This window comes from Heterodontus francisci, chromosome 10 (assembly GCF_036365525.1).
Source record: "Heterodontus francisci isolate sHetFra1 chromosome 10, sHetFra1.hap1, whole genome shotgun sequence".
In the NCBI taxonomy this organism is placed as follows: Eukaryota; Metazoa; Chordata; class Chondrichthyes; order Heterodontiformes; family Heterodontidae; genus Heterodontus; species Heterodontus francisci.
Window position 1 is genome coordinate 32,480,147 of NC_090380.1, and position 15,921 is coordinate 32,496,067.

At 44.4% G+C, this 15,921-nt stretch overlaps 1 protein-coding gene across 7 annotated transcripts in view; it reads right to left on the minus strand.

Annotated features, from left to right (window-relative positions):
* Positions 1-15,921, minus strand: part of si:ch211-161f7.2 (retinoic acid-induced protein 2) — an 82,320-nt gene that overhangs the window by 11,427 nt on the left and 54,972 nt on the right. For 3 of the 7 annotated variants that reach the window (XM_068040410.1, XM_068040405.1, XM_068040406.1), the window contains exon 2: positions 8,955-9,109. The exons of the other annotated variants lie outside the window; for them this stretch is intronic. The gene's annotated coding sequence lies outside the window, so the exon portion shown is untranslated. The remainder of the gene's footprint in view (positions 1-8,954; positions 9,110-15,921) is intronic. 7 annotated transcript variants of the gene reach the window in all.

The following is a 15,921-nucleotide window of genomic DNA, read 5'->3' on the forward strand; positions in this document are numbered from 1 at the left end:
TTAGGGTTGGGCAATAAATGCTGGCATATCCAGCGATGCCCACATCCCATGAATGAACAAAAAAAACTACCATTATGACTTCATGCACCAGTGATGTTATCATATTCATTGATAGGATTTACATCGCAAATACATGAAAAGATGTGCCAAACACTTTCTTATGAAGAAGTGCCTTATCAGTGGTGAGGCAGTACTTTGTACATTATGTGCAAAATATATTTTTCTTACTAAGTTTGTGGCATGTCCTCGAGAAATTCTTAATTTTCCACATTTTATTTGATGCATTTTCTAGCAGTTTTGAATATATATATAATGTATGCACATCTACAAAGACACACATATATGCACACATGTGTGCACACAAGTATATCGTCCATGGCTACGTTCACTGTAAGTGAATCAATACTTTTTTTTAATTCTCCAAGGTGGCAACAGTTGGGAGACACACTGCAGGCTTGTGCTCCACAGAGTCATCTGGTGGCCACATCCTACACTACATGACAGATAACACTCCAAAATTAAATGGGAAATGCTGACATAGCAATGAACAAGGGTAAATTTTGATAGAAAAGCACGACCAAAAAATCATAACTGGATGTAAGGTTTGTGGATCGTTTGTGTGTGCCCTACATCAAAGAGTTGTGATGATATAGATTATATCTTCTGACGTCGATACAGCTTCATAAAAGAATATATCCCACTATGCTGGAGAAAATACTACCAGGAATTGACAAACTGTATGTTAATCTATTCTTGCTTATTGGATTTTATTTCTTGCTATATAACCATATTTCTTTCTGCCTTTAAATTACTACTGATGATATTGGTAGGCATTATCACGTTTAATTTAAATGGCTATTTTAAACAGCTCAGTCAAAATATTGAATACAGAAATATAATCTGAGCATGCTAATTTAAGATCACCCATGGAAATTCCAAAGCTTTGCTCTCAAAATGAATCACTGATAATATAACAGGACGGTATTAAGACATAGATTTTCATTGCAATATATGGCACTTATGGAAAATATCATCATTAGAAGACAGTTATTTGTACAGCCCTATCTTTGTGTAATTTGCCATCTTGCGCTTTTGCAGCCTGGACCTTTCCCCTCCCATTAATAAATGTGGGTATTAATTAATTATTTATTAATGGGGTACACCGAGGATATCTGCCACTTTAACTAGTTTTGATTTTGTCCTATTTTCTCCCTTTGTACTATTCACTGCCTGCTGTGACTTGGAACAGTTAGCAAGTTTAAAGGAAACTATGTCATGTTGCCCTGTGTGGCTGAGGAGTGTTCTTTGTCAGATCCAGTACAGCTACAACATTGGCATCTATCAACAAAGTGGAAAATTGCCCTCCTGTCCACAAAAAGCAGGACAAATCCAATCCTCTCAATTACCACCCATCAGTCTACTCTCAACCATCAGTAAAGTGATGGAAGATGTCATCAATAGTACTATCTAGCAGCACTTACCAATAACCTGCCCACTGATGTTCAGTTTGGGTTCTGCCAGGACTATTCAGCTCCTGACCTCATTACAGCCTTGGTCCAAACATGGACAAAAAAACTGAATTCAAGAGGTGAGAATGACTGCCCTTGACAACAAGGCAGCATTTGACCGAGTATAGCATCAAGGAGCCCTAGCTAAATTGGAGTCAATGGGAATCAGGAAAAATACTCCACTAGCTTGAGTCATACCTAGCAGAAAGGAAGATGGTTGTGGTTGTTGGAGACCAATCATCTCTGCCGCAGGACATTGCTGCAGGAGTTCCTCAGGGCAGTGTCCTAGGCCCAACCATCTTCAGCTGCTTCATCAATGACCTTCCCTCTATCATAAAGTCAGAAATGGGGATGTTTGCTGATAGTTGCACAGTCTTCAGCACCATTCGCAACTCCTCAGATAAAGAAGCTTTCTGTGCTCGCATGCAGCAGGACCTGGACAACATTCAGGCTTGGGCTGATAAATGGTAAGTAACATTCACACCACACAAGTACCAGGCAATGACCATCTCCAACAAGACAGAGCCTGACCATCTCACCTTGACATTTAAAGTTGAATCCCCCACCAACAACTGGAGTCATTACTGACCAGAAATTAAATTGGACCAGCCACATAAATGCTATAAGTGGCTACAAGAGCAGGTCAGAGGTTGCGTATTCTGTAGTGAGTGACTCACTTGCTGACTCCCCAAAGCTTTTCCACCAACACCTGCAAGTTCACCTCCAAGTCACAACTATATCACCTCTCCCTCATTGTCACTGGGTCAAAATCCTGGAATTCTCTTCCGAACAGCACTGTGGGTATATCTACATCACAAGGACTGCAAAGAAGGCTGTTCACTGCCACCTTCTCAAAGGCAATTAGAGATGGGCAATAAATGCTGGCCTTGCCAGCGGCACCCTGTTTCCATGAATGAAGAAATAAAAAAGATCATTATCAGCACAGTACAATATGCTGCAGCCGTTTGCCCTCAGCGATTAACTAAAATTAGAACATTTTTAGAATTGCCTATGTCCTTTGAAAATTGAAGTTTCTACTTAGTGACTGTTATTGTTAAATGGTGGCCTCAAAACAAATTGGAAAGTTGGAATTAGCAGTACAATAGTTCATTTAACCAAACATTCCTCTAGTAACCCGAATACAGATTTCTCGTCAACTCTTGTCTGCCTTCATGAGTGAAGTGAGACAATCGGAGCAACAACAACAACAATCTAGTTAGCACCCTTAATGTAATAAAACGTCCCAAAGTGTTTCACAGGAGCGTGACAAAGCAAAATTAGACACTGAGCAACATAAGGAGATAATTAGGGCAGATGGCCAAAAGCTTGGTCAAAGATGTAGGTTTTAAGGGAGAGTCATAAAAGGAAGAGAGGCGGAAGGGTTAGGGAGGGAATTTCAGAGCCTAGGGCCTAGGCGGCTGAAGGCACAGCCATCAATGGTGGAGCAATTAAAATCAGGGATGCTCAAGAGGCCTTAATTAGATGAGCAGAGATATCTCGGAATGTTGCAGGGCTGGAGGAAATTAGAGATAGGGATTGGCGAGGCCATGGAGGGATTTGAAAACAAGGATGAGAATTTTAAAATCGAGGTGTTGCTTGATCGGGAGCCAATGTAGGTCAGCAAACACAGGGGTGATAGGTGACTGAGATTTGGTGCAAGTGAGGATATGGGCTGCAGAGTTTTGGATGACCTCAAGTTTATGCAGGGTAGAATGTAGGAGGAGAGCCAGGAGTGCTTTGAAATAGTCAAGTCTGGAGGTAACATCATCAGTTAATAACTGGCCAGCTGCAGCCATTAGTTAGCAGCAGATCAAACTTGCTAAAGTTGTTTTTTTTCTGTCCCTAGCAACTCAACTGCGGAATTAATGAAAGCCACAAAACTCAGGAAAGTGAGCTCAAGTGAGTCAAACTCTCAGCATTTATGGTTAGAAAGCATGCACTCGAATGCTAAAACTACTACTCTTGCAGTGTTCAAAGAAACCAGATCAAATATATCACAACTAGTAGCATTTATAGTGTGTAATTTAACATACAAGAATGTCCCAAGGCACTTTCCAAGAGCATGAGAAAAAATGGCCAGCAAGCCAAAGCTGAAGAATCATAGTTCCCAAGAAGGGTCACTGACCTGAAACGTTAACTCTGCTTCTCTCTCCACAGATGCTGCCAGACCTGCTGAGTATTTCCAGCATTTCTTGTTTTTATTATTATTATTATTATTGAAGAATCATAGAATGGCTACAGCACAGAGGGGGGCCATTTGGCCCATCATGTCTCTGCTGGCTCTCTGCAAGAGTAACTCAGTTAGTCCCACTCCCCTGCCCTTCCCCCCGTAACCCTGCATTTTTTTTTTCTCTTCAGGTGCTGATCCAATTCCCTTCCGAAAGCCACGATAGAATCTGCCTCCATCACAGCCTCAGGCAGTGCATTTCAGATCCCAACGACTCACTGTGTAAGAAAGTTTTTCCTCATGTCGCTGTTGTTTTCTTACCATTCACCTTAAATTGGTATCCTAAGGTTCTTGACTGTTCCGTCAATGAGAACAGTTTCTCTCCATCTACTCAGTCTAGACCCCAATGATTTAGAACACCTCAAATCTCCTCTCAACTTTCTCTTTTCCAATGATAACAACCCCAGATTCTCCAATCTATCCACGTAACTGAAGTCCCTCATCCCTGGAACCATTCTCGTAAATCTTTTCTGCGCCCTCTCTAAAGCCTTCACGTCCTTCCTAAAGTATGGTGCTAGCAATTGGACACAGTACACCACCTGAGGCTGAACCAGCATTTTTTAAAGGTTCATCATAACTTCTTTACTTATGCACTCAATGCCTCTATTTATAAAGCCCAGGGTCACGTATGCCTTTTTAACCACTTTCTCAACCTGTCCTGCCACCTTCAATGATTTGCGCACCAATGCACCCAGGTCTCTCTGCTCCTGCACCCCCATTACAATTGTACCCTTTATTCTATATTGCCTCTCCTCGGTCTTCCTACAAAAATGGATCACTTCACACTTCTCTGCATTAAATTACACTTGCCAAGTGTTCGCCCATTCCACCAGCCTATGTCCTCTTGAAGTCTGTCACTATCCTCCTCACAGTTTACTATACTTCCAAGTTGTGTGTCATCTGCAAATTTTGAAATTGTGTCCTGTACACCCAAGTCTTGGTCACTAATATATAAGACAGCGATTAAGACAAGTAACCAAAACCTTGCAGAAAAAAAGTGGGCTTTAAAGAGGGTTTTCAAGAAAGAATGAGGTACAGAGGCCAAAGTGTTTAGAGAGGGAATTCCAAAGAGTGGGACCTACACAGATGTATTCATGGCCAACAATCAGTAACACAGCAAGTTTGGTAGAAAACTGCCAGCAAGTTCCAATCTACCCACACCAGCAGATGATAGGTGTGTGGTGTGAATCCCAAAAAAACAGAGGGAATCGGAAATACTAAAATGGGCAAAAATCCATCCTTCGCTTGTGTGAAATGGAGTTGATTATATCAAGACTCCACTGTACCACCTTACTTTGAAATTAAATGCTTGGCTGTCAGTCAACAGCAACCAGAACACAAAGAAATTCGAAAGCAAGCAAACATTTATACGGTTTTGAGCTCTGCTAAACTACCTCAAAGTGCTAAAATTACTTAAATTCAGATCTTATCGTATTTATAAAGTTATTTTATAGTTCAAACACGAACTTGTAAAATGACCCCTTTGAGGTGTTAGTAATCGTTATATTGTTCTGCTGAATGAATAATGTGCAGTAGTTTTATGTAAATTACTTTCTGCTTCACTCTTCCTGAAATACCCACAATATTTCAATTGCTCCCAGACCTCCATTAATCTTGTTCTTGTTCTAGTGTCAGAGACCTGTGTAAAACTGCCTATCCAATTTTCCTTCTCTCCCTGCAGTGGAGCATCTGGCCTTCACTAACCTCCCGAACACCACAGATATGTTTGGCAAGTCATTAAGTGAGAAAAGTTAACAATAACGACTTTCCTATTCTCAAATCGCATACAGTCCTTGTGGAGACAAAGTCCTGTCTTCGCACATGAGGAAACCATCCATCTTGTGCGGCACTACCGCTGTGCGAAATGGGATAGAATCAGAGCAGATCCAGCAGCTCAAAACTGGGATCCAGGGTCATTATGGTCATTAGCAGCAGCAAAATTGAATTCCACCACAATCTGTAACCTCATGGCCTGGCATTTCCCTCACTCTACCATTAGCACCAAGCCAGGGAACCAAGCCTGGTACAATGAGAAGTGTCAAAGAGCATGTCAGGAGAAGCACCAAGCATACCTGAAAATTAGGTGCCAACCTGGTGAAGCTACAACACAGGTCTGCAGGCATGCTATATAGCAGAAGCAGCACGTGTCAGACAGGGCCAAGAAATTCCACAACCAACCGATCAGATCAACGCTCTGCAGTCCTGTCACATTCAGTGTCGTGAATGGTGGTGGACCATTAAACAACTAATGGGAGGAGGAGGCTCCACAAACATTCCCATCCTCAAATATTCCCATCCTCAAGATGGTAGAGCCCAGCAGGTGAGTGCAAAAGACAAGGATGAAGTGTTTGTAACCATCTTCAGCCAGAATTGCCAAGTGGACAATCCATCTTGGCCTCCTCCTGAGGTCCCCAGCATCACAAAAGCCAGTCTTTAGCCAATTCGATTCACTCTAATTATATCAAGAAATGACTGAGTGCACTGGAAACATAAAGGCTATGGGTTTCGACAACATCCCATTGTAGTGCTGAAGACATGTACTCCAGAACTAACCGCGCCTCCAGCCAAGCTGTTCCAGTTCAGCTATAACATTGGCATCTACCCAACAAAGTGGAAAACTGCCCACATATGTCCTGTCCACAAAAAGCAAGGCAAATCCAAACAGCCAAATTACCGCCCCATCAGCCTACTCTCAATTATCAGCAAAGTGACAGAAGGTGTCGTTGACAATGCTATCAAATTGCACTTACTCACCAATAAGCTGCTCACCAATGCTCAGTTTTAGTTCTGTCATGGCACTCAACTCCAGACCTCATTACAGCCTTGGCCCAACCATGGACAAAAGAGCTGAATTCCAGAGGTGAGGTGAGAGTGACTGCTCTCGACATCAAGGCAGCATTTAACCAAGTATGGCATCAAGGAGCCCTAGCCAAATTGTAGTCAATGGGAATCAGGGAGAAAACTCTCCGCTCTTTGAAGTTATACCTAGCACAAAGGAAGGTGGTTGTGTGTGTTTGAGGCCAATCATCTGAGCCCCAGGACATTGCTGCAGGAGTTCCTCTAGGTAGTCCTAGGCCAACCGTCTTCAGCTGCTTCATCATTGACCTTCTCAACATCATAAGGTCAGAAGTGGGGATGTTCGCTGATGATTCCACAATGTTCAGTACCATTTGCAACTCCTCAGATACTGAAGCAGTGCGTGCTCAAATACGGCAAGACCTGGACAACATTCCAGCTTGGGCCGATAAGTGGCAAGTAACATTGGTGCCCCGTAAGTACCAGGCAATGATAATCTCTAACAAGAGAGAGTTTAATCACCTCCATTTGACATTCAATGGCATTACCATTGTTGAATCTCCCACCATAAACATCTTGGCGCATCACCATTGACCAGAAACTTAACTGGACAGCCATATAACTACTGTGGCTGCAAAAGCAGGTCAGAGGATGGGAATTCTGCAGCGAATAACTCACCTCCTGACTCCGCAAAGCCTGTCTACCATCTGCAAGACACAAGTCAGGAGTGTGATGGAATACTCTCCACTTGCTGGATGAGTGCAGCTCCAATAACACTGAAGAAGCTCAACAGCAACCAGGGCAAAGCAGCCCGCTTGAAGGCAGCCCATCCACCACCTTAAACATTCACTCCCTCCACACTAGTGCACTGTGGCTGCTGTGTGAACCGTTTATAAGATATACTGCAGCAACTCAACAAGGCATCTTCCACAGCGCCTCCCCAACCCATGATTTGTACCACCTAGATGGACATGGGCTGCAAGCACATGGGCACACCACGACCTCCAAGTTACCCTCTTTGCCACAAACCATCTGCCATTCCATCGTCGTTGCTGGGTCAAAATCCTGGAAATCCCTTCCTAACAGCACTGTGGGTGTACCTACCCCACACAGACTACAGTGGTTCAAGAAAGCATCTCACCACCACCTTCTCAAGGACAATTAGGGATGGGCAATAAATATTAGCCTTGTCAGTGATGCCCAATCCAGTGAATAAATTAACTCCGTTGCAGATTTGTACAGTATGGCACTATGAAGGTTCACAAAAATGATCCTGAATATCAACTAAACAATCTTTTTAGAAATCAAGGTGAAATTATCCATCAAAACAACAGGATAGGTTATGAGCTAAAACAAAAGCAAAATGCTGTGGATGCTGGATATCTGAAATAAAAACAGAAAATTTTTGGAAATACCAGGTCAGGCTGTCAGCATCTGCAGACAGAGAAACAGAGTTAACGTTTCAAGTCAATGACCTTTCTAGTGCAAGGACTGAGAAGGAAGTGGAAATTAGAATGGGTGAATTCAATGTCAAATCAGGTCAGAAAGAGAGATAGAGGGAAAGAAAGATTGGACTAAGAAGGAAAAAGAGCCAGAAAAAAAATAAAAAGTAAAAATAAAATTTAACATTTTTGAAATCTCCAACAATTAAAGCCAATAGAAATGGGACTTGTAATAATTAATTTACAGTTCCAGAGAGGTTGACTGGCAGTAATTAACATATATCACATTGCTAAAAGTACACTTAGAGTGAAATGTACAAGTACAGGAATTTCATGCTATTCAATGCATTTCAATGATGAGCCAGTCAGTGAGATGCCATTTTCACAAACAATAGGAAGAGGCATTTTGGACAGGAACTTCTGGATTTCTGCATTTAACCTCACATCCACTCCGCTCCTGAAGTTGCTGTGGCATTTGCACATAAATAATGGCGAACACTATTATCCACACCATTATTTTGACAGCAAATTATGGGCGAATGGCAGTGCTTTAAGGATAGCCATTCTGACCCTATATTTCAGCCCCACCCTCCGTGGCACATGGGTTTCATGCAGTAAGCACTAGGAATGCCACGACACCGTGCTAAAGTGCTTACTGAGGTGCAGGCATACACAGCAGATGAGTAGCGAACCTGGCAGCTCAGCACACGAAAACACAATCAGTCCCAAGGTGTCCCCATACAGCCCTATCACCTTGGCTCTGCGATCTTTTGAGAGTGGCATTGGCAGCACACTGCCCACCTTGCAGCAGAGGGTGCCCAAAGGAACATGCAAGGGGAGAATGCAGGAAAAACAACAGGGATAGTTCACATTGTCATAGGAAAACGTATACACTTAAATGAAAAATACTTTATTCTGTTTGGAGTTTAACATGGGTTATAAAGAAATAGGTACCACAGTAGCAAGCAGTATACCACCCACCTTATTCTGCTTTAAGCATATCCTGCAGCAAGTGGTGAAGCATTTTTCACTACAGAACGACTTGATTACTACCAAGACTCAGGGAGTAGTTTACAAAACTCAGCTTCAGGTACCAGGGACCAGGCACACACTGCTTGTATGTTCACTGACTGTCACTATACAGGGTGCAGAAAAGGGCAAAACTTAGCAATTACTGAAGAGTTGTCGCAATGAAAAAATATTGTAATTTTTTTTTACATATTCAAACAATACCAATATTGAAAATTCTCAAAATGAGAAATTCTGGTAGTGCTGCGTTGCTTTTTAAATTCTTTTGGGAACAGATGAAAAAACTGCAAATGTTAATAGGATTTATTCGTGATATGAATAATTTTAGTTAAACTGTGGAATGCATTTTGCAAGAATAATGAAATCTTGAAGTTAACAATTACTGGAGAATCAAACCTTATCGATATACATCAGACTAAGACAAAATTGCTAGCAACAAAATTAAATAGAACATATACTGGTCGTATTCTATTTGAAAAGTCACACCAGTGAAAGTTAAACTGTAAATGCTGGAAATCAATTAACATCTGAAAGAAAAAGGATTAACTTTAATATGAGTGCTAATGAAGGGTTGTACCCAAATGTGAACTCAGCTTTCCTTTTGTAAATTTGCTGTAAATTTCCATTTTCTCCATTTAAAAGACGTAGGGTGAGAAATTAGGATTGTTAGTGCCCTTTATTTGAAAACTACACGTGCCTTTACAGTGCCAAATGATGTCGACAGCATGCGTACACATTTGTGGGGTCAACTGCGCCAGATACTGCATTGGCACAGGCATCAGTGAGTGCACAGTGAATGCCGGAAGTATGCAGAGTGGCAGATCATGACTTCAATCAGCGTGCAATGCTAGGCTGAATTTTATGCAGCCGGTGCGGGTCCTGACACCGGCCAAAAAGGCAAGGGGAGCCCCGCCTCAGCCATTTGGGGGACCCCGGGCTGCATTTTATGGTACGCCGGTATTTAACTGTCTGGTATCCGGGCCCCCTTCCTTTAAAGGACGTGTATCCCGCCTCCAAGAGCTACCGGCCAATCAGAGGGCTGGAAGTTGAGCAGTCGCAGCAGCACCGCTGGGAGCGGTGGCCACTGCTGGAACAGCAGGAGGGACCAGAACAGGAGCAGCTATGGAGCCTCAAAGAGGAGATAAGTGGAGCTGAGCTTGCTGGGGCCTGCCTGCCTGAAGGGTGGGGGTGGGTGGGATGTTGAGGGCAGGGGGGTGGTGGCACAGGGGCGGCTTTTGCCCTCTGTGGGCCACAGATTGCCCAAGCAGGAGGGTCCCACCCCACACCAGCCCACAGGGAGGCTGCCTGGAGTTACTGGGCGATTTCTGCACGTAGCGGGGGACCACCCCACTGCTGGTAGAATGCCATAGGCAGCGGGATGAGCCCTGTAAAGGGTCTCAATTGGCCTTTGAGTGAGAAGGCCGCCCTCAATCTTCCCTGCCCCTGACTAAATTGAATGGCGTTGGGAAGATGATGGGCACTCCACCCTGCCCATCCTAGAGGGCTGATAAAATTCAGCCTATGGATGTGACACCAGCGGTGCCATTTTGGAGCTTAACACTCCAGCTAAAACCCTCTCTTAACCTCACACAGCTGAACACATGTTCAGCAGTAGGAAGGAGCTCCCACCAGTGTTATTTAAAGGAATCATCAACCACTTGCAGGTTAGTACTGGTTAATTTCTTCTGCCTGTTACTACAAGTTTTTAATGCAGTTTACAGTTGTTTCAAGTTGCAAAAGTCTACAGGGGGTGCTGTGGCAGGTGCTGAAGGACTTTTTGCTGACTTCAAAGCTCCTGCACAAACCATTTGCTTCCAGACATTGCACCATGAGTAGGTAACATTCCCCTTGAAATATAGCATGACTTGGAGAATGAGGAGTGGCCATGCAGAACTGGACAAGCTGCTGGAAGAGGGAGGAGGAGGAAGGGGAGAAGAGCTCTCAGCAGGAGGCCATATTCGCCCACAGTGTCGGGGAGCAACTCTTCTACCTGAATATCAGTGGTACAAGCTGTGAGATGTCTGCTCTTCAAGAAGGACATCCTCACTGAAATCTGCCACCTGCTGCAGCCCCAGCTGCAACCTCAAAGCAGGGTAAGGACAGCATTGCCAGTTGCTTTGAAGGTGAAGGCGACTGTTGTGATGAACTTTTCATAAAATAGAATCATAGAAGGTTTAAGACACTGAAAGAAGCCATTTGGCCCATCGTGTCTGTGCCGGCTGAAAAACGATCCACCTATTCTAATCCCACCTTCCAGCATTTGGTCCATAGCCCTGCGGATTACAGCACTTGAGGTATATATCCAGACTCCTTTTGAATGAGTTGAGGGTTTCTGCCTCAACTACCCTTTCAGGCAGTGAGTTCCAGACCCCCACCACCCTCTGGGTCGAAAGGTTTTTCCTCGTCTCCCCTCTAATTTTCCTACCAATCACTTTAAATCTATGCCCCCTCATCACTGACCTCTCTGCTAAGGTGAATAGGCCCTTCACCTCCACTCCATCCAGGCCCCTCAAACTTTTGTACATTTCAATCAGATCTCCTCTAACCTTCTCTGTTCGAAGGAGAACAACCCCAGCCTATCCAATCTTTCCTCATAGCTGCTTCTTTCCAGTCCTGACAACATCCTCGTGAATCTCCTCTGTACTCTCTCTAGTACAATTGCATCCTTTCTGTAATGAGGTGACCAGAACTGCATGTCATACTCAAGTTGTGGCCTAACCAATAAGTTATACAGTTGCAGCATAGCCTCCCTGCTTTATATTCTATACCTCGGCTAATAAAGGAAAGGATTCCATATGCCTTCTTAACTATCTTATCGATCTGTCCTGCTACCTTCAGGGATCTGTGGACATTCACTCCAAAGTCCCTCACCTCCTCTACACTTCTCAGTATTCTCCCATTAATCATGTATTCCTTTTCCTTGTTTGACCTCCCCAAATGCATCACCTCACACTTCTCCAGGTTGAATTCCATTTGCCACTTTACTACTCATCTGACCAGACCATCAATATCTTCCTGCAGCCTACAACTATCCTCCTCACTATCTACCACATGGCCAAGCTTTGTGTCGTCTGCAAACTTCTCGATCATGTCCCCTACATTTACGTCCAAATCGTTAATATTTACCACAAAAAGCAGGGAATCCAGTACTGAGCCCTGTGGAATGCCTCTGGAAACAGCCCCTCCAGTCGCAAAAACACCCATCAACAATTACCCTTTGTTTCCTGCCACTGAGCCAATTTTGTATCCACCTTGCTGCATTTCCCTGGATCCCATGGGATATTATTTTTTTAACCAGTCTGCCATGTGGGACCTTGTCAAAAGCCTTGCTAAAATCCATGTAGACCACATCAACTGCACTACCCTCATCTATCTTCCTTGTTACTTCTTCAAAAAATTTGATCAAATTGATCAAACAAAATCTTCCCTTAACAAATCCATGCTGACTATCCTTGATTAACCTGTGCCTTTCTAAGTGACAGTTTATCCTGTCTCTCAGAATAGATTCCAATAATTTGCCCAGTACTGACTGGTCTGTAATTATTCAGTATTTCCCTCGCTCCCTTTTTAAACAGAGGTATAACATTAGCAGTTCTCCAATCCTCTGGCACCACACCTGTATCCAATGAGGACTGGAAAATGATGGTCATATCTTCTGCTATTTCCTCTCTTGCTTCTTTTAACAGCATACGGTAAATTTCATCTGGCTCTGGTGATTTATCAACTTTCAAGGATGCTAATCCCATTAATATTTCCTCTCTCCCTTTGTTTATCACATCCAATACTTCACACTCCTCCTCCTTAACTACAATGTGCTTGGCTCCTTCCAGGCTGGAACTGGAGATATTAGCAACACCTTGCACTTTGCCATCCACTGTTGTGTAAGAGAGGTTACTGATGCTCTCTATTCAAAGAGAGTAAACTACATTTCATTCTCTCTTGCCAGAGACGAGCAGACAGAACGAGCATGTAGCTTTGCCAAAATTGCAGGCTTCCCCATGGTGCAGGCTGCCACTAACTGCACGCATGTCACTTTGTGGGTGCCGCATGTCAACTCTGCCATATAAAAGGACCGGAAGGGGTTCCATCCTTCAATGTCTGTGCGATTACGGGCAGCAAATCATGCAGGCCAATGCCTGGTATCCTGGCAGCAGTTATGATGCCTTCATTCTGCAGCCAACTGCATTTGAGCCACCTTGGCAAACCAAAGGGTGGCCACTGATGACGATAACTGTTTGCCGATGACTCTGGTGCACAACCCACTCACACGTGCACATTATGCATACAATGAAAACCATGCTGGCACACAAAATGTGGAAGAGCAGACCATTGGCGTGCTGAAACAACGCTTCCGTTGCCTGGACCGCTCTGTATCAGGATTCAAGGTTTCTGCTGCTTGCTGCACAACCCTGCCATCATGAGGGGATAGCTATTGCCACCAGCTATATGGTGAGCTGTCGGGAAGTAGAAACATGAGAAGAAAGCAAAAAGAGGAGAAAGAGGAAGAGAGGCGACAACCTAGAAAGCCCATTTCTGCCCGGGCTGTCCATAAATAACTCATCCAATTGTGATACCAACAATCGCAACCTAATTCCCTATTCACCAACAGTCCTACACCTCACCTACTCTCTGTCATTGACAGTTACTGTGTTTGTTTGGTCACAATGCAAAAATAAAAGCTATCGCAAAATTAACATTCCAAACCAAATTTATAATTGAAAAAATGCCATATTGCATACAAAAGTCACCCTTGTGCATTCCCCAAGTGCCTTTCTTCTGTGTGCCTTTGCCTGCCCTCTTGTTCCGATGCAATGCTACTCCAATGACTCCAGCCTGGCTGGCAGAAGCCTGCTGACTTTCAGTTGCGGAGACTGCCGATGGCCTTGGAGGATGACCTTGAGCAGCTTTGGCTTTGGATTGCACCATCTCAGTACGGATGGCTGCAGTCTGGGCTGGCTGGCTGACAGGCAACAGCAAGGGCACTGGTGGAGTGGCAAGGGTGGGAGGGCAGAAAGGACAGCAGGTTTGCGCTCCCTGGAGCGACACCTCAGCAATTCCAGTAATCTGTTAGAGCACAGATTGCTGGACTGCTGTGACATCGGCCATCAGACGCTGTATCGTGGTTGGGTCCACAAGTGAGCAAATGGAGTTGGCCACCACTTCCATGCTGGAAAGAATGGCCTCCAAGCTCTGCGCAAAGTCTTATGCCAAGCTGGTGCTGGACTCCTTCATGCTCCTTGATATTGACTGCAGGCTGCCTAATGCACCAAGCATTTCAGTGTGTATATCCATTCTTCTGTAGGCTCCTCCATCAAAGTCCTCATCTGAGTCCTCTTCAGTGGAACCTGTGTGCAACCTAGCTCTCCAGTAAACTGCCATCTGCGCTACCCTTTCCCCCTGCCCTGACTGTGGGCCATTCATAACCAGTGTTGCACCACTTGCAGATCCCACCTCCAATCTATCCTCTAAACTACACAGCATCAGTATTTCAGCTGGTCGCTATGAATGTGAAACCAATTGACAGTGTGTCTTCAACATCACTGTCTACTTCCTGTTCCTCCACTGCCTGGCCAAGTTGCACTTCTTGGGTATTTCAAAGGAAAAAGACACAAAGTTAATGTTGTGGTGTGTGGAGTGGCCGGGATGGTGGGGGTAGTTGGTGAATAAGGGGTGCATGCTTACACCATCTACAGATTGTAAATCAGAGGGAGTGTGGGATGAGGGGGCAGTGGGATTTGTGTAGGAGGATCATGTATAAGGTTTCTGTCATCTTCAATGATTTCAGTCCTGCTGCTGGCCACAGCTTCAACAATAGTTGTCCCAATAATGGCCAGCACCGTCTCCTCCATGGAGGTTAAGTCATGCAGGCCTGCCTGACCCCCTACAGTTAGCTCCTGTTGCCTCTGGTTGTGCACCACTTTATCCTGCAAGAGAGAGCGGAATGTGTCAGTGAATGTGTTGCAATTTATTCATGTGATGTGGCTATCATGGTTGAATAACTGGCAGTGTGTGCAACCTTTGAGATGTGGATGTGAGGCCTGCAGTAGTGCTAAGTGTGCGAGGGTGAGTTGAAGCATGTACATTTTAGGTATGCCTCCTGATTAACAGAGATTGTTGGTAGGTGAGTGATGGGATTGTGGTGGTTTGAGCAGTGGCTGAGGTTGGTGGGATATGGTCTCTGAAGGTGCATTCACTGACCTTGACCACTCATGTGAGGTCATTGAGCTTCTTGTGGCACTGCATCCAGGTCCTCGGGCTTGACTCCTGGCATTGACCACCACTGCTACTTGCTCCCACTGCCTTTTGAATGTGTGTCTAGAGGGAATCCGACCCCACTGTGGATATTGGACATCTTTCCTCCTTTTTACCTTGGCCACCAAGACTCCAGTGCAGTATCCGAAAACCTTGGAACCTGTGCTCTCCCCTCTTGTGCCATGCCTCCCTCTTTCCCAGGTCAGATTCTCTTCAGCCATGACTCCCAGCACTTTTTCGAGCCACATTATATCTCCCTTTAAGAGGTGCAGACTAGCTTTAAGTGGTGCTAGTCACTCACAATATTGGTCCCCTGCTGATGTGTCCAACCAATAAACAGCATGTTTAGCTCTGCCTGGACACAGAAATCACTCAAATGAGCAGGCAGAATGAAGTTGGCATGTGGCCTGCATGGCAAACAACAGGCACAGGTCAATCATGTATCGAAATGCCTGTATACAGAATCACAGAATTGTTACAGCGCAAAAGGAGGCCATTCGGCCCATCGTGTCTGCACCAGTTCTCCAAAAGAGCAATTCACTTAGAGCAATTCCCTTGCCTTCTCCCCATAACCCTGCACATGCTTCCTTTTCACAGTCTAATTCCCTTTTGAATGCTTCAATTGAACCTTCCTCCACCACATTCTCAGGCAGCGCTTTCCAGACCT